General features: G+C 41.4%; 1 pseudogene; it reads left to right on the top strand.

The window, feature by feature from the left end:
- Positions 1-886: 886 nt before the first annotated feature.
- On the top strand, positions 887-22,479 carry LOC110541116 (zinc finger protein ZFP2-like; annotated as a pseudogene).
- Positions 22,480-24,596: the final 2,117 nt, after the last annotated feature.

The raw sequence follows: 24,596 nt of genomic DNA, 5'->3' as shown, positions 1-24,596 counted from the left end.
GACCATGTAAGAAAAAACTTAAGACAGATAGACAGATAACACAAAACACATACCTGTGGGACTAAGCTCTCCGGGTCGGGAGTCCTACAGGTCTTGAGGCATCCGGGAAGGACAAGCCTCCAAATGTAATTCCAGGTTCACTGGACCCTCAGAGACCATCAGAAGATGACTGGATGCAATACCAAGAGAGCTTTATTATGAGAGTGGTCAAACTTGGGACCCAAGTCTCACTGATGCAGCAGTAGGGAAGTGGAACCCCAAGCTCTGAGTGAGCAGGATTTTAAAGGGAAAGTCTGTGAGCAGGGTGTTTCCATGGCAGCAAGCAGGGGGGCAGCACATGTTTCCATCACAGCAAGCAGGTGGGTACAAGTCTTGGCATAACAGAATTGGGTGAAGTTTAGCAGGGTGGGGTGACCTTCTCTAAAGTACATAATCACAGTGGGTAAAGCATATAATCATAATGGCTATTCTTCTAAACTATACCTGAAACACTGGGGAGAATTTTCCCACTCAATTCCTAACTGATTCTCATTGATTATTGCCAGGAAGTTTGTCTATATTTTCTATAAAGTATTTATTCTGTGATATTTCCTGGAGGCTGTTGTTAGAAGAGATAACTCCATTGTTTTCCAAGTGTACATTCTGTGATATTTCCTGGTACCTGAATTTTGCTCCTAGTCAAGATGGCTCTTTATTTCAAAGATGGAGTTTTACCCAGACTCAGGCTAACTCAAATTCTTCAACAGGCCTTCCAGGAAGCATTCACCTGCTCCATCTGCTTGGGCTGCCTTTCAGACCCAGACACCATAAGCTGTGGCCACAGCTTCTGTCAGGCCTGCTTCTGCCTTTCCTGGGAAGACCTGCAAGTTCCTGTCCATTGGCCCACATGTACGCATCCATCCCAGCAGAAGGACTTCAGAACCAAAGTTGTTCTGAACAAGTTGGTGTCCACACCAGACAAAACAGTCTCTTGAAGTACCTGAGCTCTGAGGAGCACAAGTGTGTGACCCACAAGGAGGCAAAGAGGATCTTCTGTGAGGAGGACAGGGTCAATTGTGTTCTGACTCCCAGGAGCACAAGGGTCATAGACACTGTCCCACTGAAGCAGCTGCTGAAGGTCAGATTGTAAGTGATGTTTCTGAGAGAACATGACAGCTGGAGAGAGGGAGCATAGCAGATTGGTGGCAACTTTTGAAGAGCTAAAGGAGAAACATTGACTATAAAATGTAAACCTCCCTTGGGAAACATAAGTGTAAAATCAATTTTAGTCTTATGATTCATTATGTTCATATTACTGAAAAGTAAAATAGTAAGCTCACATCTTAAAAAGTATTCATGACTGGAAATTGAATTAGCAAATATACATTAGAATTAGCTACAGAGAAGCATCTAGGAACCCCAATGGAATCTAAATCACCCAGATATTAGTCAAGCCTATTACTCAGTTACTTGAGTAAAGGGTCATATTGTACCGTTTATTTCTATAACCTGAAATATAAAATTTGTAGTTACCAAAGTAAAAATAAAAGAACATTGTGAGCATTCCACTCTCCCTAAACTAATTGATTTTTTTTTGCCCAAGAGTCAGTATATCATCAGTATTTACATTTTATTGTTTTTTTTTTTTTTTTTTTTTTACAGGAGAAACTTCTGAAGCAAATGGCATCTCTATGGGAATAGGTCAAGGAAAGTCAGGATCACCTCCCCCTGAGGTGGGAGCAGCCTTACCAGACCACAGAGAAAGAAAATGCAGCCACTACTGATGAGACCTGATAGACTAGGATCAGAGGGAAGGGGAGGAGAACCTCCCTTATCAGTGGACTGATGAAGGGTCTCAGGTGGAGAAGAAGGAGAACAGTGGGATTAGGAGAGGAAGAGGGAGGGAGCTATGGGGGGATACAAAGTGAATAAACTATAATTAATAAAAATAATTATAAAAAATAAAAAAATATGATCAAAAAAGAAAACAAAATCAAAATATGATCCCCCCGCCAAAAGAAAAAAAAACTACCCTTGGATCACTGTGCTATATCTTCACTATCAAAAGGTTAAAATATGCTTGGTCTTCTTTTCTAAAAGTGATCATATTGTTAATCTATAGTATAGCCTTATACTTTTATAAGCCATTAACTTTTTACATACTAAATCATACAGGTAACTGTCATGCTCTTACTTTAGTGGACTACTTTTAAGGCTCCAACTTAACAAGGATGAAACCTAAAGTCTTAATATTTAATGGTTAACAAATGCAAATCAATAGTTCAGTCATCTCATAGATGATCAAGTCCTTTAACATGTTCAAAAATACATTTACAGTCCTACAGATGCAAACATGGCCTCACTGACATCTTTAATTAACAGCTGAGGATGTTAACTGAGTCACCATACAGGAGTTGGTAAAAATAGTAAGAGAGGAGTCTTTTTGACAGGCTCATCAACAGCAAAAACTATGCTCCAGAGCATGGCTACTGCTGAGGCTGTTGGCATTCCTGCACAGAAAACAAGAGGTCTGCAATGCCCTGTCCCACTGGGGTATATCCAGAAGTCAACCCCGCCAGGCAACTGTTTCAATTGCAGCCAGGAGGGACACTAGTCCTGAGGTTGCCTCAACAAGCCACACACTGCCTGTTGGAAGACTGGCTTCTGGAAGTCAAAATGCTCCCATGCAGGCTTGTCCTCTGGGCCCAGCCGTGGAGGCTCAACCAGCATAGGAGCCACAGACACTTCCAGCCTCCAAGTTCCTTGGCCTGGCATAGGACAAATGGGTCCATGATTCATCAACCTACACCACCCTCAGCCAGCCTGGGGTAACACTGCAGGTCTGTTTGGACCACACACTGGGGTTCCATGGACATATTGCCAACTCCTGTCTTGGGAGATGTCAGATGCCTTCTCAGTTTTTTTCATATTCAGGAGACTAGGCCTTAAACCTGAGTCCTAGAGTTGCTATTATCAGGCCTAGACACAATATGCCTTGTTGCCAAACAAAAGAAACAGGCCTCAGATATAAACTTTTACCATCCCTTTAGCTAAAGGACAATAAATGTTCATAGCAGTCTCACTTAAGTCTCATGGTAAATAACTAGATAAAAAGGCCTAAGGGAAATATTGGTTGAGGGTCTAAGAAAGTGTTTTAAGGTTGGTAAATGCAATTTACAGATGTTTGAGGGTCTAAGAAAGTGTTTTGAGGTTGGTAAAAAGGTTGCAAGGTCTAAGGTGATTTAAAGTATCCTAAATGGGTAAAAACATTTCCTCCTATTGCTACACTACTGTTATGTTGACTTTCCAGGGCTTTGACTTTTATCAATAGAGCTCTGATTTTTTTTTTTTGTATGTTTTAACTGAGTCTGTATTTTTATTACAGGGCTAGATGCCCACTTTTTTTTTTTCAATGCAGTTTATTCAGAACCTTGAACAATCATCAGATCCTGGGGAAAGCCAGCCCACAGCTTAAATAGCCTCTGGGTAGCCAACCCCAGCGTGCCACGTGGGCAATGCAGATAGGTCCACATACATGGAAGAGCTCTGATTTATTAATCTAACTCTAACACAAAAACATTCCACTATACCACCTAAGATTTTAAACCTCCACAATGTGTAATCTCACTAAAGGTTAAGATCAAGTGAGGTTTTGTCCCTTCTACCTCACAAAAGGCTTCTGCCTTTTCAGAGCCCACCTTAAAGAATGCTTATGCTGTTAACACACATGTGTATGTCTACTGTCTTTTCTACAATGTGTATTTCAGTGCACATTACAGTTGTGATGCTAATATATCTAAAGCTTTATCTCCTTTGTAAAACTTTTTTTTTCAATAGTCAGTATCAATTTATTATTATTATTATTTTTTGTTTTCCTAGTTCTCTGTAGTTGGAACTAGAACTTTCATTTTTTTATTTTTTATTAATTACAGTTTATTCACTTTGTATCCCTCCATAAGCCCCTTCCTCCTCCCCTCCCAGTCCTACCCTCCCTCCCCCTTCTTAGCAAATGCCCCTCCCCAAGTCCACTGATAGGGGAGGTCCTCCTCTCCTTCCTTCTGATCTTAGTCTATCAGATCACATCAGGAATAGCTGCATTGTCATCTTCTGTGGCCTGGTAAGGCTGCTCTTCCCTCAGGGGGAGGTGATCAAAGGACAGGACTATCAGATTATGTCAGAAGCAGTCCCTCTTCCCATTACTATGTAACCCACTTGGACACTACACTGCCATGGACTACATCTGTGCAGGGGTTCTAGGTTATCTCCATGCATGGTACTTGGTTGGAGTATGAGTCTCTGGGAAGACCCCTGTGTTCAAATTTTCTGGTTCTGTTGCTCTCCTTGTGGGGTTCCTATCCTCTCCAGATCTTACTATTTCCCACTTCTTTTTTTTTTTTTCAATGCAGTTTATTCAGGAACCTTGAACAATCATCTGACCCTGGGTAAAGCCAGCCCACTTTAAATAGCCTCTGGGTAGCCAACCTCAGCATGCCACGTGGGCAATGCAGATATGTCCACATACATGGAAGCAAGCCAGATCCTCGGCCTTAGCCAAATGTGGAGTTGTTCGTGACAGAGAGCACTCACCATCGGGAAGGTGGAAGGCGGAAACCAGCTCCATCTTTCAGGCGCGGCATTACGCAGCTCTCTACAGTTCCCCCTTTTTGTTTTAGACACATCAGGCAAGAGTAGAGGTCTGATCTCTGATATTAGAAATAAATTGGGACTTTGTACTGATGTTCATTTAGGTGTCATCCACCCAAAGATCATCAGACCCGTCTGATACCTTTTTCTCAGAGGCGGGACCTGGGGCATCAACCCGCATGCAATCAGACATGCTCTTCTCTGGGTCCAAAGCGGCTGACCCTGAGTGCACTTAAGAGTAATTCTTGTAAGCTGCAGGAAATCCACCTCTCAGGTCAATTGTGCTCCAGATCAGTACTATTGCCTATCTCAGAGGGTGGGATTCCTCCCCTTTCCCTGGTTTCGGGACTTCCCTTTCCTGGCTACTTGATTGGTACATTCCTCCATACATCAGCTGATAGGTAAGTCTTCCCTTCTGGTTGGTATCAATTCCTGGCTACCGATTGCTACATTTGTACACCCAACACTAGCTTATTTTTGGATCTTCATTTCTGGCTAGCGCAAACACTTCCTACTGCTCTCACCAACCTACATCCAAACCCTTCATCTAGGGCCTTTTTCTCCCTTAATAAGATTTTCCCACTACTGGCATCATTTCTGTCTGTCTCCCTCTCACTTGTCTACAAAAATTCTAGCACTAGGGAAACTGTCTGCTACAGGCAACTGTGCCTTTGGTCTCTGGCCAATGCTGATGAGTTGTTGGAACAGATTGTACCAATCTACTGAGTCAAATCTTGCTCTTGGGACACTTGATGGGTCACTGACTCCCACCTGCCCAATGGAAATAGTTCATTTGTTCGTTCCTCCAGATTCTCCTCTGGCATCTCTTCTGGAGAATTTCAGATTTCTACACCTAGTACCTGCTTTAAGGGCCTCTAATCTTATAAACCTCTGTAACCAAACTTGACTCCAATTTCCTCAGATGACAGATCCAAGGCAAGGCCTTTTAAATTATTGCCAGTGATTGGTTGAATGGAGGTCCCCTCAGGTAAATGGAGGTTCCATGTTCAAGTCTTTTTTTTTTTTTTCAATGCAGTTTATTCAGGAACCTTGAACAATCCTCGGACCCTGGGGAAAGCCAGCCCACAGCTTAAATAGCCTCTGGGTAGCCAACCGAGGTGTGCCACGTGGGCAATGCAGATAGGTCCACATACATGGAAGCAAGCCAGATCCTCAGCCTTAGCCAAATGTGGAATTGTTCGTGACAGAGAGCACTCACCATCGGGAAGGTGGAAGGCGGAAACCAGCTCCATCTTTAAGGCATAGCATTCCGCAGCTCTCTACAGTTCCCCCCTTTTGTTTTAGACGCATCGGAGAATTCTGTTCAAGTCTTTTTGATCCAAACCTTTTGCCTCTGTTTGCTCTCCCAAATATTTTAACTGTACACCTAAAGAAAATTTCTCCATAACCTACTTAACTTTGTCTTCTGCATATATATGTGTTTCAGTATCCTACCAGACCCAGGTGTTTCCTACATTCACAACAGCACTAAAGCAGCTGCCATTGCTGTCTCAGTCTGACCTCAGAGACTTCCATCAACCTGGGCTTGCACTTCCCCCCCATCTATGGATGTTCTCATAGACCCATTGAAAATGAGACTTGTTGTTTTTAGTCTAAAAGGAGATAAAATAAGCAGAACTAGTTATTACTAAGAAAGTCTTATAAATGTAAACCCAATGAGCAAATTATAGAAATCATTAGATAAGAATTTACAGCATTAATTTTTTTTTTCTTAGAGCAGCATGTACAGAAATCAGGAAGAATAGAATTTTAAAAGCTGGGCGGGAGGGGCTAACAGGTCATGTATATTTTGAGAGGCAATGTTTATATTGTGCTGCTTGGAGTTTTGCAGGAGTTGGGGAGGAGCAAGTGCATGGCACAGCTTCTCTGTTCTAAAACCAACAAGGCAGCTTGCCATTTGCGGTGCACGGCCATAGCAGCATAGCGAGACCAGGTGCTTGCTGGTGGGATGGCTGTCCCATTCTCTGTGGACATGCATGGAATGGCTGATTGGAAGCCTGCACAACTGAAAACCGTCCTCTGCAAACCAGCCTCTTGTGGCAGGTATTCAGCTGAGAGATTTAAAATCTCACCCACAGTGCCTGAGGCAGCAGAGCAATCTAAAGCCATCTGTGAGTGCGCAGGATCCCCAGCAACTGTTTACCTAACAGCAATTGTTTAGAAGCAGGCTGTGTCTGTGTCTGAAGTGGCATTTTCAGCATCTGACATTTAGTTCTAGTTTCCCCAAGCTGATTTTGGCTCACCATGAGTGTCTGCCTTGTCTCGGATGCTCAGAGCATATGGCAGGATGCCAAGTCTGAGCAGCCAAGAGCAGAAAGACAGGTGTGCAAGGTAAGGTCAGGGCATTTGAGAGAAAGTGTAGGTTTTAAGGCATATATGATTCAGTGGGGGTTAGGGAAAGGTGGATCAGAAAAAAAATATGTTACAGGCATCATGGCCTAGAAAAGGTTCCTGGTGTGACCAGACGTAGTGATACCAGGAGAGCACTTACTGGCCCAACATTAAGACCAATGAAATGACAATGAAAGAGGTTTATTGGGTGGAGAGGAAGAGAGAGAGAGAGAGAGAGAGAGAGAGAGAGAGAGAGAGAGAGAGAGAGAGAGAGAGAGGGAAACATGATAGGGGAAAGAGGGGGGCACACTGACATAGAAAGGGGAAAGAGCAGGAGAGTGAGAGAGTAAGAGGGCAACAAAGTGACAGGTTGATGCTGTTATGCTTATATCACGAGACCCCTTCCCTCCAAAGAGACATCAGGAACACTAGTCTGATGCAAACACACAAGGGTCTTTATTGAAGCTCCAGCTTGGGCCGTCAATTGTCCCTGACACAGGAGTTCAGAAAGAGCATCCCCAAGCCTAGGAAGGGTAGAGTATTTAAAGGGAAAAACCACAAGCAGGGAATTCCAAGCCTATATGTCCCGCCTCTTTCCTAAGTTTACCTGCACTCTGGCTATGAGTCTCAGCATCTGCTTCAATACCCTACTGGGTAGAGTATTTCAGAGGCCCTCTCTGGTAGGCTAATATCTGGTTCCCTGGAAAAACTTTTTTTTTTTTTTTTTTTTTTTAAGGAAGGAACAAAGGAAGCAAGGATAACAGGAAGGAAAAAAAAAAAGGAAGAAATACCTTTAATCCCAGCATTGGGAGACAGAGATAGGAAAATCTCTGTGAATTCCAGGCCAGCCTGTCTACAGAGTGAGTTCCAGGAAAGTCAGAGCTACATAAAGAAAACCTGTCTTAGCCAAACAATATTGACACACTAGGGGAGATTTGTGGAAAAGTGGGAGGAAGAACTGAGGGTGTTAGAGGGGAAAGCACACCACAAGACTTATAGAATAAAGTAACCTGGGTACATGGGTGCTCACATAGACTGAACCACCAACCAGAGGGCATGCATGGGCCAGACGTAGACCCCCTACACATATGTAGCAGATGTTCATCTTAGTCACCATATGGGTCCCCCAACAACGTGAGTAGAGTTTGTCTCTTACTTTGATGTCTGCATCTGGATCCCTTTCTTCTAGCTAGACTACCTTGTAAGGCCTCAGTGGGAGAAGATGTGCTTAGTCCTGCTGTGACATGAGATGCCAGGGTAGGTTGGTACCCATGGGGTGTATATTCTTCTATGAGAAGGAAAATGGTGGAGGGATTAATGGAGAAATTGGGAGGAAAGGAAAAAGAAGGCTAAGATAAGGCTGTAAAGTGGTTAAATAAATAAATAGGTGAATGGAAGAAAAAATAAAAGAAACCCTGTCTTAAAAACAGATGGGGAAAAATAAACAGTCAACCATCTTTGATATTTAATAGTATTTTAATGGTTCATAGCAATAAAAGACATAACATTACAGAAGGAAATACTTAAACAGTACTAAAATACTGGATTATAGCATCCTATGAACATGTGCAGCCAAAGGAGAAAAAAAAGGCCTGACAGGGTAATTGAAGGTGCCAAGAGGGTAACTGAATATGAGGGAACTCTTGGCTACATCCAGGAAACTTACACATCTACCCTCACAATCAAGGAGCACACCAAACCGGCCCACTGGCTTCTCTATTATAGAGTGATGAAATCATGGGCAGGTGGTGAGGAGACTGTACTGATTACCCTGCTTCACACACACTAGGAGAAATTCACCCTCAGGTTCAGTCTGCTGGTTTCTCTTCCTCAACCAAGAATCCTTCGAATCCAGTTCCCAGGAATAGTTTCCAAAGGTGAAGCTCTATGATCCGTAGGCAGCAAAATAGTGTCCAGCAGATTCCACAGATGTCTTCTGATTTCAAGGTCTAAAGCTGAATCTTCTCATGACATTAAATAGGTTTGTCTTCTCATGGAGTAAGATTGTATTTTCAAAGAAAATGTTCACTGTGGGAAGAGCCAACAATTTAGTTAAAACAACTGTTTACATTTCCTGATTGGAGAGGTAGTTAGAAACTTCCTAGATGTAAAAAGAAGGCTACGACTACAGGGTTAAATGTGGCACAAACACATAAAACTCAAGAAATTCCACAAGCAACAGAGTTGGATCATGATGAAAATATTTCGGAAAAGTTGTAGATGCTGTAGTGGGAGGAACCTCAGGCTACTTCTGTCAAGTGACTTTGAATTACACCTGGCAAATAGAAGTTGTGTGTGTTGCAGAAAGTTCCAGGACAAAGGCTGTCCTCATGGGCACCCTATTCCTAACACATGAGTAGTGACTACTTTCTTATTGGTGGTTTGCTTTACATGTTCCTAATCATATTTATACTCAGGAAAAGCTAAGCATGCATTAGAAGTGGTTCCCTGGTTGTTTTTGTCTGTCCTTAAGCCCTGGCTCCTCTGATACCCTTGCCCTGTGTGGTAACAGTTCACCTTTAGATCTAACAGGGGAATTTAGACACTACCTCATGTCCTATCTATTTGTTTTATCTTTATTGCTCATGATATGGACTTATGTGTGTACAATAGTTTCCTGATTATTTACTTACATCTTTTGAAGCAGAGTCTTGGTATTTATTCTTGACTGGTATGGAACTCACTGTGTTACATGCTGGCTTCAAACTTATGAGCAATCCTCTTAGATCCATACTTTAAATTTCATTTTAATTAATTACAGTTTATTCACTTTGTATCCCAGTTGTAGCCACCTTCCCAATCCTCTCCCAATCCCACCTTCTTTCCCTCTTCTTCTCCTATGCTCCTCTCCTAGTCCAATGATAGAGGTGGTTCCTCCTCCCCTTCCACCTGACCCTAGTCTATCAGGTCTCATCAGGATTGGCTGCATTGTCTTTCTCTGAGGTCTGGTAAGGCTGCTCCCTGCTCAGGGGAGGTGCTCAAAGAGCCAACCCATGAGTTCATGTCAGAGACAGTCCCTGTTCCTATTATTGGAGAACCCTCTTGGACACTGAGCTGCCATGGACTACATCTGTGCAGGAGTTCTGTGCAAGGACCATGCATGGTCCTTGTGTGGAGTATCAGTCTCAGAATAAAACCTATGGGCACAGATTTCTTGGTTCTGTAGCTCTCCGTATAGAGCTCCCTATATCCTGTGTATGTTAATCTATGGATTTAAAAATTCAACTGCTTAAATATTCCATGAAAATCAATTATATATTTTCATTACTGTGTACACTTAATATGACTTAGATTGTCCTGATTCAATTTAACAATCCTTATCTCTCAAGGAACAAATGATACTATATTTTCACACCTGGATCACATAGAACACTATATTCATATTCATTTATGTTCGTTTTAAAATGATGATGTGATAAAATATGATTACAAATGTGGTTCTTTCTAGGAAGGTAAAATAATCATGTATGTTAAGGTTATTTCTTCGTTGAAGAGCACCTCTGGTCATTTCAGCAGTGCTGACACTCACCGTGGTAGCAGTTGGACCTCTCAGTCAGTCCAGTCATGGGCAGGGCACCGAGATCTGGTTTCAAAGGCTAGGGTGTTCAGAGCTGCACTGACTCATTCCTGCAAGGAGAAGAAGATCTTGATCTGCTAAAGACACCATCACAGTGATTAGGAGAAATGCTCACTCCAAGTTCAGACAATGACCCAGGAGTTAAATCCCTTCCCACACAAGCCTGACAACTTGAGTCCAATCCCTGGAACCCATGGTGAAAGGAAAGGACTGACTCCTGAAAGTTGTTCTCTGACCTCCACACGTGTACGATGGCACATATACATGCATGCACAAATGTAAAACAAACCAAATTAGTACAAGTAAACAGTTGACTGAAAATATTTCATATAAGAATTTTCTGATATCATAGTGACCCCAAGATCAGGAGACAGTTTAGTTTCCTCCTAGATACTTTTTGGAGCCCTTCTGCTACCAATTCTTGATGAAATCAGACAGTGAGCGCAATATTGGAGAAGAACATGCATAGGGATTGTACATTGTTTTACAACCCACAGCTGTCTACAAACAATACTTTCCTTGAGCCTGTCCACAAAGCACAGGCATGATTTTACTAAGAATAGTTTAAAACTGTGACCTCACCCCTGAATGACACCTCATGCCTATAATTCCAGAATTTGGGGTTTTGAGACTTCAGGGTTACTGTGAGTTTCAGGCCATCATTTACCTCCAAAGAAATCCATACATCAAAGCTTCATCTTCCAAAGAACACACAAAAATACATTTTCTAAAGAGAAGATATTAACTATAAATTTTTTTAAAACTGTACATAATTTTCAAGTAGAGGAAAGAAATAATGAATGTTTGGTAACAGGAATACCTGAATTTGGGATTTTAGAGAAGCAAGCTACAAAAGCAAAAAATGAGGAGATATTCAATGGGGAATCCACTGACACAGTGTCAAAAGCTTGCTCTTTTAAGGTTATAACAGAACATAGTGTCTCCAGATTATCCCTAATATCCGCTGACAATAAGTGCATGGACTGTGGACAGCTATCTTAGATGTAACAGTCAGAGTGGGGGCCTCAGATAACAAAGCCCTTTCATGTAGTCCTCCATGCTCACCTGGAGCAGCACCGCATATGCCTCCTGGGACATTGTCTTCAGCTCCCAATACATTTCTATTAGTTGACTCCTCTTTTGGGCCATCAAGGCATCACCTTTCCAGAGTTTCTCTAAAAGAGCTTGGCCTTCATTTTCCATACACTCTATATGTTGTTCTTCTTCTCCACATAGAACTGTATGGAATTTCCCATACTCTGTCTTGATCATTTCTTTCCAAAGAATCACATAGTCCTGAAGAAAAAGGGTCATTCTAGATCACATTTACAGAGTATTTTATCCTCTCCACTGAGTCCTTCTATGTTGAAAGTTGACTAGAGGATCCTGTCAGTGTGCTCCACACACTGATTTACTGTCCCCACTCTTCAGAAATAGAAATTCTTTGACTTTGTCCATTTATTATTCATTAATAGCACAAGCTAAAAAGTTTATCCTTTTTTCTATTCATATTCATCTACTAAAAGATATCCTGACCTACCCGAAGAAAAAATTTTAATTGATAATTAGTATGTTAATGTAAATATGAAAGTCAGCACACAGTAATTAGAATTCATGCTACACTCACTGTGGTGAACTATCAGCCAATTGCCAATCAGCCATAAATTTTCTGCCATACAACCAGGCCATTTGTTTTCTATAAAAAGTTGTATTTTTGAGGCCAGCAGAAATAGATTTCCTAGCGTCATATCCCATGCCTCATTTTACAATTCTGAACGACAAGGTTGCAGTTTATCTGCCTCTGGCTAATTTAAGCATCAGTCCCAGACCCACCATCCACTGAGTTGTCATTCTTTTTTCTGCTTCTAGATTCTTCTGATTTTCTTTCACCTTTTTCCATAGAGATGCAATTTGCATCAGAAGTTTGAACTGTAAAAAACAATAAATATAAATACTGATGATGTACTGAGTTTTCGGCAAAAATACAATTAGTTTAGGAAGAGTAGAGCTTACAATGTCCTTTTGTTGTTACTCTCACAGCTACAAATTTTATATTTCAGATCATAGAAATAAAGAATACAATATGACCCTTTATTCAAGTAACTGAGTAATAGGTTTGACAAATGTCTGGGTGATTTGGATTCTATTGGGATTCCCAGATGCTTTTCTCTAGCTAATTCCAAAGTACTTTTGCTAATTCATTTTCCAGTCCTGCATACTTTATTTTATTATTTTTTTTTTACACTTTATTCACTTTGTATCCCCCCATAAGGCCCTCCCTCCTCCCCTCCTAACCCCTACCTCCCTCCCCCTTCTTCATGCATGCCCCTCCCCAAGTCCACTGATAGGGGAGGTCCTCTTCTCCTTCCATCTGATCTTAGTCTATCAGATCGCATCAGGAGTGGCTGCATTGTCATCTTCTGTGGCCTGGTAAGACTGCTCTCCCCTCAGGGAGAGGTGATCAAAGAGCAGGCCTATCAGATTGTGTCGGAGGCAGTCCTTCTCCCCATTACTATGTAACCCACGTACACACTAAACTGCCGTGGATTACATCTGCGCAGGGGTTCTAGGTTATCCCCATGCCTGGTACTTGGTTGGAGTATGGGTCTCTGGGAAGACCCCTGTGTTCAAATATTCTAGTTCTGTTGCTCTCCTTGTGGGGTTCCTGTCCTTTCCATAACCTACTATTTCCCACTTCTTAAATAGGATTCCATGCACTCTGCCCAACATTTGGCCATAAAGTCACAGTGTCTGCTTTGATAGTCTGCAGGGCAGAGTCTTTCAGAGGCCCTCTGTGGCAGGTTCCTAGGTTGTTTCCTGCTTTCTTCTTCTTCTGATGTCCATCCTCTTTGCCTTTTGGGATGGGGATTGAACGTTATAGTCAGGGTCCTCTCTCTTGCTTAGTTTCTTTAGATGCACAGATTTTAGGTTTATCCTATAAGTCTATATGAGTGAGTATATTCCTTGTGTATCTTTCTGCTTCTGGGACAGCTCATTCAGGATGATCCTTTCCAGGTCCCACCATTTACCTGCAAATTGCATGATTTCCTTATTTTTCATTGCAGAGTAATACTCCATTGTGTAGATGTACCACAATTTCTGCATCCACTCTTCAGTTGAGGGGCATCTTGGCTGTTTCCAGCTTCTGGCTATTATAAATAAGGCTGATACAAACATGGTTGAGCAAATGTCCTTATTGTGTACTTGAGCCTCTTTTGGACATATGCCTAGGAGTGGTATGGCAGGATCTTGAGGAAGCACTATTCCTAGTTGTCTGAGATAGCGCCAAATTGATTTCCAGAGTGGTTGTACAAGTTTACATTCCAACCAGCACTGGAGGAGGGTTCCCCTTACTCCATAACCTCTCCAACATGTATTGTCACTTGAGTTTTTGATCTTGGCCATTCTGATGGGTATAAGGTGAAATCTCAGGGTTGTTTTGATTTGCATTTCCCTAGTGGATAATGAGGTTGAGCATTTCTTTAAGTGCTTCTCTGCCATTCGATATTCCTCTACAGAGAATTCTCTGTTTAGCTCTGTTCCCCATTTTTTAATTGGATTACTTGGTTTGCTGCTTTTCAGCTTCTTTAGTTCTTTATATATACTGGATATTAGCCCTCTGTCAGATAAAGGTTAAGTGAAGATTCTTTCCCAATCTGTAGGCAGTCGTTTTGATGACAGTGTCCTTTGCTTTACAGAAGCTTTTCAGTTTCATGAGGTCCCATTCATTGATTGTTGCTCTTAGAGCCTGTGCTGTTGGTGTTCTGTTCAGGAAGTTGTTCCCTGTGCCAAAGAGTTCTAGGTTATTCCCCACTTATTTTTCTAGCCGATTTAATGTGTCGGGTTTTATGTTGAGGTCTTTGATCCACTTGGACTTCAGTTTTGTGCAGGGTGATAAGTGTGGATCTATTTTCAGTTTTCTACATGTACACATCCAGTTGGACCAGCACCATTTGTTGAAGATGCTATCTTTTTTCCACTGTATAATTTTGGCATCTTTGTCAAAGATCAGGTGTCCATAAGTGTGTGGGTTTATTTCTGGGACTTCTGTTTGGTTCCATTGATCCACCAATCTGTTTCTATGCCAGTACCATGCAGTTTTAAAAACTGTTGCTCTATAGTACAGCTTAAGACCAGGGATAGAGATACCTCCAGAAGATCTTTTATTGTAGAGGATTGTTTTAGCAATTCTGGGTTTCTTGTTATTCCATATGAAGTTAAGAATTTTTCTTTCCAGGTCTGTAAAGAATTGTGTTGGCAATTTGATGGGAATTGCATTAAATCTGTAGATTGCTTTTGGTAAGATGGCCATTTTTACTATGTTAATCCTGCCAAGCCACGAGCATGGGAGATCTTTCCATCTTCTCATATCTTCTTCTCATTCTTTATTCAGAGACTTGAAATTTTTTTCATACAATCTTTGACTTGCTTGTTTAGGGTTACACCAAGGTACTTTATGTCATTTGTGGCTATTGTGAAGATTGTTGTTTCCCTAATTTCTTTCTCAGCCCTTTTGTCTTTTGTATACAGGAGGGCTACTCATTTTTTTTTTGAGTTAATTTTGTATCTGGCCACTTTGCAGATGGTATTTATCAGCTGTAGGAGTTCCCTGGTAGAATTTTTGGGGTCACTCATGTATAGTATCATATCATCTGCAAATAGTGATAATTTGACTTCTTCCTTTCCAATCTGTATCCCCTTGATCTCCTTCAACTGTCTTACTGCTCTAGCAAGGACTTCCAGAACTATTTTGAAGAGATATGGAGAGAGTGGGTAGCCTTGTCTTGTCCCTGATTTCAGTGGGATTGCTTTAAGTTTCTCTCTGTTCAGTTTGATGTTGGCTATAGGCTTGCTGTATATCGCCTTTACTATGTTTAGATATGTGCCTTGTATCCCTGATCACTCCAATACTTTAAACATGAATGGATGTTGGATTTTGTTAAATGCTTTTTCAGCATCTAGGGAGATTATCATGTGTTTTTTTTTTTCTTTCAGTTTGTTAATATGATAGATCACATTGATGGATTTCCGTATATTGAACCACCCCTGCATACCTGGGATGAAGACTACTTGGTCATAGTGGATAATATCTTTGATGTGTTCCTGTATTCAGTTTGCAAATATTTTGTTGAGTATTTTTGCATCAATGTTCATAAGGGAGATTGGCCTGAAATTCTCTTTCTTTGTTGAGTCTTTGTGAGGTTTAGGTACCAAGGTGACTGTGGCTTCATAGAATGAGTTTGGTAATATTCCTTCTGTTTCGATTTTGTGGAATAGTTTGAAGAGAATTGGTGTTAGCTCTTCTTTGAAAGTCTGGTAGAATACTGTGCTAAAGCCATCTGGTCCTGGGCTCTTTTTGGATGGGAGTCTTCTGATGACCGCTTCTATTTCCTTGGGGGATATAGGACTATTTAATTGATTTACCTGGTCCCGATTCAGCTTTGGTAAGTCAAATCGATCAAGAAAATTTTTCCATTTCATTTAGATTTTCAAATTTTGTGACATATAGACTTTTGAAGTAAGTCCTAATGATTGTTTGGATTTCCTCAGTGTCTGTGGTTATGTCCCCCTTTTCATTTCTATTTTGCTGATTTGGGAGGTGTCTCTCTGCCTTTTAGTTAGCTTGGCTAAGGGTTTGTTGATCTTGTTGATTTTCTCAAAGAACCAGCTCTTGGTTTCATTGATTCTTTGAATTCTTTTATTTGTTTCTAATTGATTGATTTCAGCCCTGGGTTTGAATATTTCTAGCCATCTACTCCTTTATTGTGTGCCTGCTTCTTCTTTTTCTAGGGTTTTTAAGTGTGCCATTAAGTTGCTTGAATGAGCTGTCTCAAATTTCTTCTTGAAGGCACTTAGTGCTATGAACTTTCCTCTTAGCACTGCTTTCATTGTGTCCCACAAGTTTGGGTATGTTGTGTCTTCATTTTCATTGAGTTCTAGGAAGACTTTAATTTCTTTCTTTATTTCTTCCCTGACCCAGCTGTCATTTAGTAACAAGTTGTTCAGTTTCCATGTATATGTAGGCTTTTTGCTATTTCTGTTGTTGTTGAGGTCCACCTTTATTCCATGGTGATCAGAGAGGATACAAGGGATTATTTCAATCTCCTTGTATCTGTTGAGCCTTGCTTTGTGACCAACTATATGGTCTATTTTGGAGAAGGTTCCATGAGGTGCTGAGAAGAAGGTCAGTTCTTTTGTGTTTGGGTTTAAGGTTCTATAAATGTCTGTTAGGTCCATTTGATTCATGACCTCTATTAGAGATATTGTTTCTTTGTTTAATTTCTGTTTTGTTGATCTCTCCTTTGTTGAGAGTGGGGTGTTGAAGTCTCCCACTATTAGTGTGTGTGGGTCTATGTGTGGTTTAAGTTTTATCAATGTTTCTTTCACAAATGTGGGTGCCCTTGAATTTGGGGCATAGATGTTCAGGATTGTGATGTCTTCCTGGTGGAATTTTCCCTTGATGAGTATGAAGTGTACTTCCCCGTCTCTTTTTATTAATTTTGGTTGAAAGTCTATTTTATTAGATATTAGGATGGCTACTCTTGCTTGCTTCTTGGGTCCATTTGCTTGGAAAGTCATCTTCCAACCCTTTACCCTCAGGTAATGTCTATCTTTGTGCCTTAGGTGTGTTTCTTGTATGCAACAAATTGCTGGGTTTTGTTTACGTATCCATTTTGTTAGTCTGTGTCTTTTTATTGGAGAGTTGAGTCCATTGACATTGAGAGAGATTAATGACCAGTGGCTGTTAGATCCTTTGATTTTGATGTTGGCTGTGGTCATCAGGTTGTGTGTTTGGTTGCTTTTTGTTTTACTGTAATGAGGTTAATTATTTCCTATGTTTTTTTGAAAGTAGCTAATTTTCTTTTGTTGTATTTTCCCTTTTAGTGTCTTCTGTAATGCTGGATTTGTGTGTAGGTATTGTTGAAATTTGTTTTTGTCATTGAATATCTTGTTTTCTCCGTCTATGAGGACTGAGTGCTTTGCGGGGTATAGTAGCCTGGGCTGACATCTGTGTTCTCTTAGGGTCTGCATGATATATGTCCAGGCCCTTCTGGCTTTTGTACTCTCTGTTGAAAAGTCAGGTGTGATTCTAATAGGTTTGCCATTATATGTTACTTGGCCTTTTCCCCTTGCAGCTTTTAGTATTTTTTCTTTGTTCTGTATACTTACTGTTTTGATTATTATGTGGAGGGAGGATTTTCTTTTCTGGTCAAATTTGTTGGGTGTTCTGTAGGCCTCATGTATTCTTATTGGCCTCTCCTTCAACTTGGGAAAATTTTCTTCAATGATTTTGGTGAAAATATTTTCTGGGCCTTGGAGAAGGGAATCTTCCTTTTCCTCTATTCCTATCATTCTTAGGTTTTGTCTTTTCATATTGTTTTGGATTATTTGGACAGTCTGTGTCAGGAATTTTTTGGATTTAACATTTTCTTTGACAGATACAGCGATTTCTTCCATTGTATCTTCTACACCTGAGATTCTTTCTTCCATCTCTTGTAGTCTGTTGGTTATGTTTACCTCTGTAGTTCCTGTTTTCTTCCATAAATTCTTTCTCTCCATTATTTCTTCCATTTGTGTTTTCTTTAATTTTTCCAGTTCTATCTTCAGATGTTGAGTTGTTTTTTTACTTCCTTCACCTGTCTGATTGTATTTTCCTGTTTTTCTTTTAGTTCCTTCAGCTCTGTATCGTTTCTTTCTTTCAGTGATTTAATTATTTCTTCTTTGAAGGCCGCAAACTCTTTGGCTGCATCTTCCCGTATTTCTTCATGGATAGCCATAATCTGCTTGTCTTAACTTCCTCCATTTCTTTATGGATAGTCATGATCTGTTTGGTTTTATCTTCCTCTAATTCTGTATGTATTTTATTTGTCTCCTCTATTATCCTCTTCATCAGCATAGATGTAAAGTCATCTTCTTGATTTTCTATTATGCTAGGTTGTCCAGGGCTGCTTGCCCCTGGATGGCTGGGTTCTGGAGATGCCATATTGCTCTGTCTTTTGTTGGTTGGACTTTTACGCTGACCTCTACCCATTGGGCTGTTTTAGGTGTTGGCTATTAGTTTCTGTGCTTCCTGGAGTCCTGAGGTAGGGAGAATCCCCTTGGCCGGAAGATGATTTTTCCTGAAGGAGGCCTCCTCTGCTTTTTGGGTATCGTCACTGTATGGCCAGTGTTTCTCAGGAATTTCCACTGCTCACCTCAGGTGTATAGACCTGAGTAGTAGCTGTGGTCTTTGATAGCTAGGGGGGTTCTCCTCTCACCGGTAGAAGTTCTCAAGACAGTTGCCCCGCTGGGGTTCTCGTTCTGAATTTAGTGAGCTGTTGTTGTTGTTACACTGTTTTCCAGGTACAGCCCTCTTGAAAATCCTGCTGATTCCCTAGCTGTGGGGTTTTCTCCCAACAGGGAAACTCAGTCTGGTATGCTGGGGCACACAGTTCTTTTCAGGAAGGTGAGAGGAGCACCCAGCGAGTCTCTGGGCCAGGGGCTGAGTGCTCGGCTCTGGGCCTGGAGAATGTGCGCCTAGGTTGAGTTGGCGCCTGGGGGCACTGCTCTGGTCTGGATGTTGTGCATGCCTCTCTAGGCTGGCAACTCAGGGCTCCCCTCTGGTCAGGAGGCTGGGCGCCTCACTTTGAGCCAGAAGCTGTGTGTCCCTGTCTGGGATGGCAGCTGCGGGCGCCACTTTGTTGCAGAGGGTCTATGCTCTCATCTGGGCTGGCAGTGTGTGTCTCCTTCTGGGCCAGATTGGGGACAGCTGTTCTGTCTGGGATGGCGAGTAGAACTGGTAGGCACAGACTCATTTGGCTCTGCCTTTCTGGCCTTTGGGAGTCTGGGCATCTGCCTAAACTGGGAAATTTCCAGAGACCTTTTCGGGGTGGGGGTGTCAGCTGAGTGCTCTGAGATCAGACCAGCCGATTCCCTTCCTGTGGGTTTGCACCCGACAGTGAAACTCAGTCTCTGGTGCCCTGTGGCCCATAGTTCTACCTGAGGCAGCGAATCAGGTGTGCAGGCAGGTCTCTGTGCCGGAGCCTGGGTCCCCGGCTCTGGCTCTGGGCTGGCTCCTGGTGCACCTGCGGAACCAGAGTCTTTTCCAGGGGATGTCTGGGTGACCTAAGGTGGGTCCCAATTGTTTCCTACACCATGGGGTTATCACAGTTCAGTCTGGGATCATGGCCAGAGCACACTAGCCTGTGGCTCTGGGCTGGCAACCAAGCGTTTGGTGAAACTGTGATCTCTTCTGCATTTAGCCGGGTGAGTTAAAAGCTGATTGAATCCCCCACCATGGGGTATTCTCTCACCTGGGAAACACAATCACTCGTGTTTTATGGCCGCGAGTTCCGATTGCTGGTCACTGTGCCGATTCTGCTGTGCTGCTGGTCAGAATGAGTCCTCCCAGCGCCGCCATCTTGCCCCGCCCTCCTCTGGATACTTTTTAAGATGTGTTTACTATTTTACTTTTCAGTGATATCACCATAATGAATCATAAAACTAAAAATGATTTTACACTTATCATGTTTCAAAAGGGAAGTTTAGATTTCATAGTCACTCTTTCTCCTGTAGCTCTTCAAAAATTGCCACCAATCAGAACACAATGGTTCTGACATCATCAGGACAGGCATCTTCCTGTGCTCTGCTAAGCTTCCTCTCTCCAGCTATCATGTTTCTTCAGAAACATCACTTACAATTTGGCCTTCAGAAGCTGCTTCAGTGGGACAGTGTCTGTGACCCTTGTGCTCCTGGGAGTCAGAACACAATTGATAGGGGAGGACCCTGTTCTCCTCACAGAAGATGCTCTTAGCCTCCTTGTGGGTCAAACAATTGTGCTTCTCAGAGCTCATGTATTTCATGAGACTATCCTATCTGGCCAGCCTCTTCAGAACAAAGTTGGTTCTGAAGAAAATTATCACCATAAGGGAAACTTCAGGTTAAGAAGGAGCCCACTGGAGTTAGCTCATAATCTGCCAAGAGGACGTTCTGGAAATCATTGCCCTTTTTAGACCAGAATGAAGAGAACAATGAAGGCCATCATGTTATACATTTAAATGTATATGTGAACAGAACCTTGTAGAAAATGTAACCATTCTCTGAGTGGAAAACCATGCCTACTAACTGATAGATATTTTTTTATTTTAACAAAATATTTCTTCACAAAAATAAAATGAATCAAGGAAAAAATGTTAACATTGGGAAAATGTGTCAGTGTATTTTAGTATGTTAAATCAAAAGAATAAAGTAAATAAACTAAAGTTTATAAACTGAAACTTAATATTATTTTAATAACAATATGTGCTAGTAGGATAGAAAGTTTTCTTTACATAAACATGAGAATTCCATTAGAAACTCTTAAGAATAATTCATAGGAATTTTTTTTGTCCTTTCAGGCTTCTGCAATGTGGACGGCAAAGTTGAGACCAACCGGAAGACTCAAGGGAGAGTTTTGTGGCAAGTTAGTGCCAATAGTCATGATAGGGCAAGTGAAGAAACAGGTGGATTAGAAAACACACTGTATTTATGCTCCATGAACATTTCAAATTTTGTTGTAAATCACAGAAACTGTTCAGAAGTGAAGCCTGAGGAGGTGAATGGATATCAAAATACGTCTTTCTTCGGTGCCTCATGAAACATGTACTGTCATGTAGTAGGGAAATCTCTCAGATGTCCTGAGCAGTTAGGTCAACATTCCAAGACTCAAACTGGGTGGCAGAATTTTGAATATAGTGGAGAAGGGAAAGATGCAAAACTATTGAAAAAAATTACTCCATCTAAGAGACTTCAAATGGGACTGACTTCCTGTAAGCATAATGAATATGAACAAATTTCTGTTAAATCAAATGTCACGACTAAGGGAGGGAAGGCAACTTTCAATGAAAAGTGTAACCCCACTAAACACCAAGCAACATTATCAGGGAGCAAATCTTGTACATGCCTTGAAAGAAGGAAAACATTTACTAGCCACTTAGACCTTAGAATTAATCAGAGGACACATAACTGGATAAAAGCCCATGTGTGCATTAAGTGTGAGAAACTCTTTAGCATTAAATCTTCCTTTAGTATTCATCAGAGAATTCACACAGGAGTAAAGCCCTAAAGATGCAGTGAATGTGATAAAATCTTTAGGCAAAAGTCAGCCCTCATTGTACATGAGAGGACTCATACTGGGGAGAAACCCTTTGAATGTTGTGAGTGCAGTAAAGCCTTCCAACATAAGAGGTACCTCAAAATGCACCAGAGAACTCACACTGGTGAGAAACCGTATGAATGTAAAGACTGTGGAAGAGCCTTTCTGAAGAGGTCATACCTCAAAAATGTATCAGGAAACTCACAAGAATGATAAACCATATGAATGTGGAAAACCTTTTTATAACAGGTCATACTTCAACTTGCATCATAGAACTCACACTGGTGAGAAGCCCTATGCATGCAATGAGTATGGAAAAGCCTTTTACCAGAAGTCAGACCTCAGGAGGCATCAGAGGATCCCCAACAGGGAGAGATTACATGAATATAAGGAGCATGGAAGAGCCTTTCAAAATAAGTCATACCTCAAAACTCATCAATGAATGTAAAGGGTGTAGAAAAGCATTTCAAAAAAGTCATATCTCAACAAGCATCAGATAAGTCATGCAAGCGAGAAGCACTATGAATGCAATAAATGTGGGAAAATGTTTCAGTGGAAGTTAGTCCTCAATAAGCATCATAGAATTCACACAGGTGAAAAGCCCTATGAATGCATTCAGTGTGGGAAAATGTTTGGCTATAAATCATCCCTTATTGTACATGAGTTGATTCATTCTGGCGAGAAACCCTATGAGTGTAATGTATGTAGAAAAACCTTTTCCCAGAAATCAAACCTAAGTCGGCATCAAAAAACTCACAGGCATGGGGAGCTATGATGATGATGGGTACAGAAAGACATTTGCCTGACATTTAGGCCTCAGAATGCACCACGTACTCAAAGAATCCACTTAAGTGTGAGTAGTATAGGTGTTCTTTCTATAAAACAAATCTCAGTTTACAGGAGAGAATGCACCCGGGGTTGAGAAAGTTTAGAAATTATTGAATGGATATGAAGGAAGTTTCACCAGAACTTGCACTTAAGCAGTTGTAAGGAAACTCACACAGGAGAGAATTTTTATAAATGTAATACATGTGGAAAAATGTTTTACTAGAGGTCAAAACTCAGTGTGCATCTAAGTATTTATGTAGGAGAAACATGAATCTCAAGAATATAAGAGTTGTAACCATGTGTTTTCTTTGATATAGCTGAGATAACTCATATTGAAGAGAATATCAATGCCATGAATGTGGAAAATACTTCTATAACATAATTTAGAAACAAATTGTGAATATGATTAATGTTGGTATCACTTTGACATCATTCATGCCTTAATATTCATGAGAAAGTAGCCAATGGAAAAAAACCTCTTCAAGAAATATAATCACTAGAAAACTGCCTGGATCCAACCAAGGACCATGTATGGATATAACCTAGAACCCCTGCTTAGATGTAGCCCATGGCTGCTCAGTATCCAAGTGGCTTCCCTAGTAAGGGGAACAGGGACTGCCTGGGACATGAACTCTATGGTTAGCTCTTTGACCTCCCAAGTCCCTGTGGGAGGTGCAACCTTGTTAGGCCACAGAGGAGGACATTTCAGCCAGCCCTGGTGAGACCTGATAAGCTAGGGTCAGATGGTAGGGGAGGAGGACCTCAGCTATAAGTGGACTTAGAGAGGGGCAAGGAGGAGATGAGGGAGGGAGGGTGGAATTGGGAGGGATTAAGGGAGAGGGCTATAGCTGGGACACAAAGTAAATAAACTAATTAATAGAAAAAATAAATATATTCATAAAAATAAACAAAAATAAAAAAAATAAAAAAGAGAAAACTGCCAGGAAGTCAGAGCTTGTTAAATATGAGATTATCCTGTGAGGAGAATCTCTGTGAATGGAGTCGTTGTGGTGACTTTCCAGCAAAAGTGTCCCCAGCATGCATCAGAGAACTCACTTGAGAAAGGAAAGCCTCTAATATTGAAAACCCATTAACCACCTATCACATCTCAGCAGTGATCAGACAGCACAGTCTAAGAGAAGTCTTACAGTGTGGAAGAACATCATTAGAAATCAGCCTCCACGGTATCCCAGGAGCAGAAAGACACACATGGTGTATACTTACTTATATAGTCTTATAAGATAGGATAAAACATCCTAAAATATGTGCACCTAAAGAAGATAAACAAGAAAGAGGACCCGGGGTAAGGTGATCAATCCTCACTTAGAAAGACAAATGGGATGGACATGTGAAGTAGGAAAAAACAAGTAACAGGACAAGAGCCTATTATAGAGGGTCTCTGAAAGACTCTACCTAGCAGCATATCAAAGCAGATGCTGAGACTCATAACCAAACATTCAGGACAGTGCAGAGGGAGTTAATATGACATGATAAAAGGGGAAGTTAATATGACAAGGAGGGGACAGGAACTTCACAAGGACCAACTATATCAGGGCATGGGGGTCCTCTCTGAGACTGTTTCTACAACCAAGGACCATGTATGGATATAACCTAGAACCCCTGCTCTGATGTAGCCCATGGTAGCTCAGAATCCAAGTGGGTTTCCCTGGTAAGGGGAACAGGAACTATTTCTGACATGAACACAATGACTGGCTCTTTACCTCCCCCAGCCACCCCCTCTCCTCGAGGAAGGAACAGCTTTGCTTGGCCACAGAGGACATTGAAGCCAGTCTTGAAGATACCTGATAAGCAAGGGTCAGATGGAAAGGGAGGAAGACCTCCCTTAGCAGTGGACTTAGAAAGAGGCAGAGAGGAGATGAGGGAGGGAGGGTGGGATTAGGAGGGGAGGAGGGAGGGTTCTATGGCTGGGATGCAAGTAAATAACCTGTGATTAATATTTAAAAAAACAAACATTAATTAAAAAAAAAGAAATCAGCCTCCACTTGTTGCCATCACAAGTTAAGTGAGCTACTCTTAGCTTAGTGCTTCTAGACTTGGCAACCTGAAGAACAGCAGGCAGCTTTTTCCAGTTACTGTGTCATG

This window comes from Meriones unguiculatus, chromosome 6, assembly GCF_030254825.1.
Source record: "Meriones unguiculatus strain TT.TT164.6M chromosome 6, Bangor_MerUng_6.1, whole genome shotgun sequence".
Taxonomy (NCBI): Eukaryota; Metazoa; Chordata; class Mammalia; order Rodentia; family Muridae; genus Meriones; species Meriones unguiculatus.
This window is presented reverse-complemented; position numbering and strand designations above follow the sequence as displayed.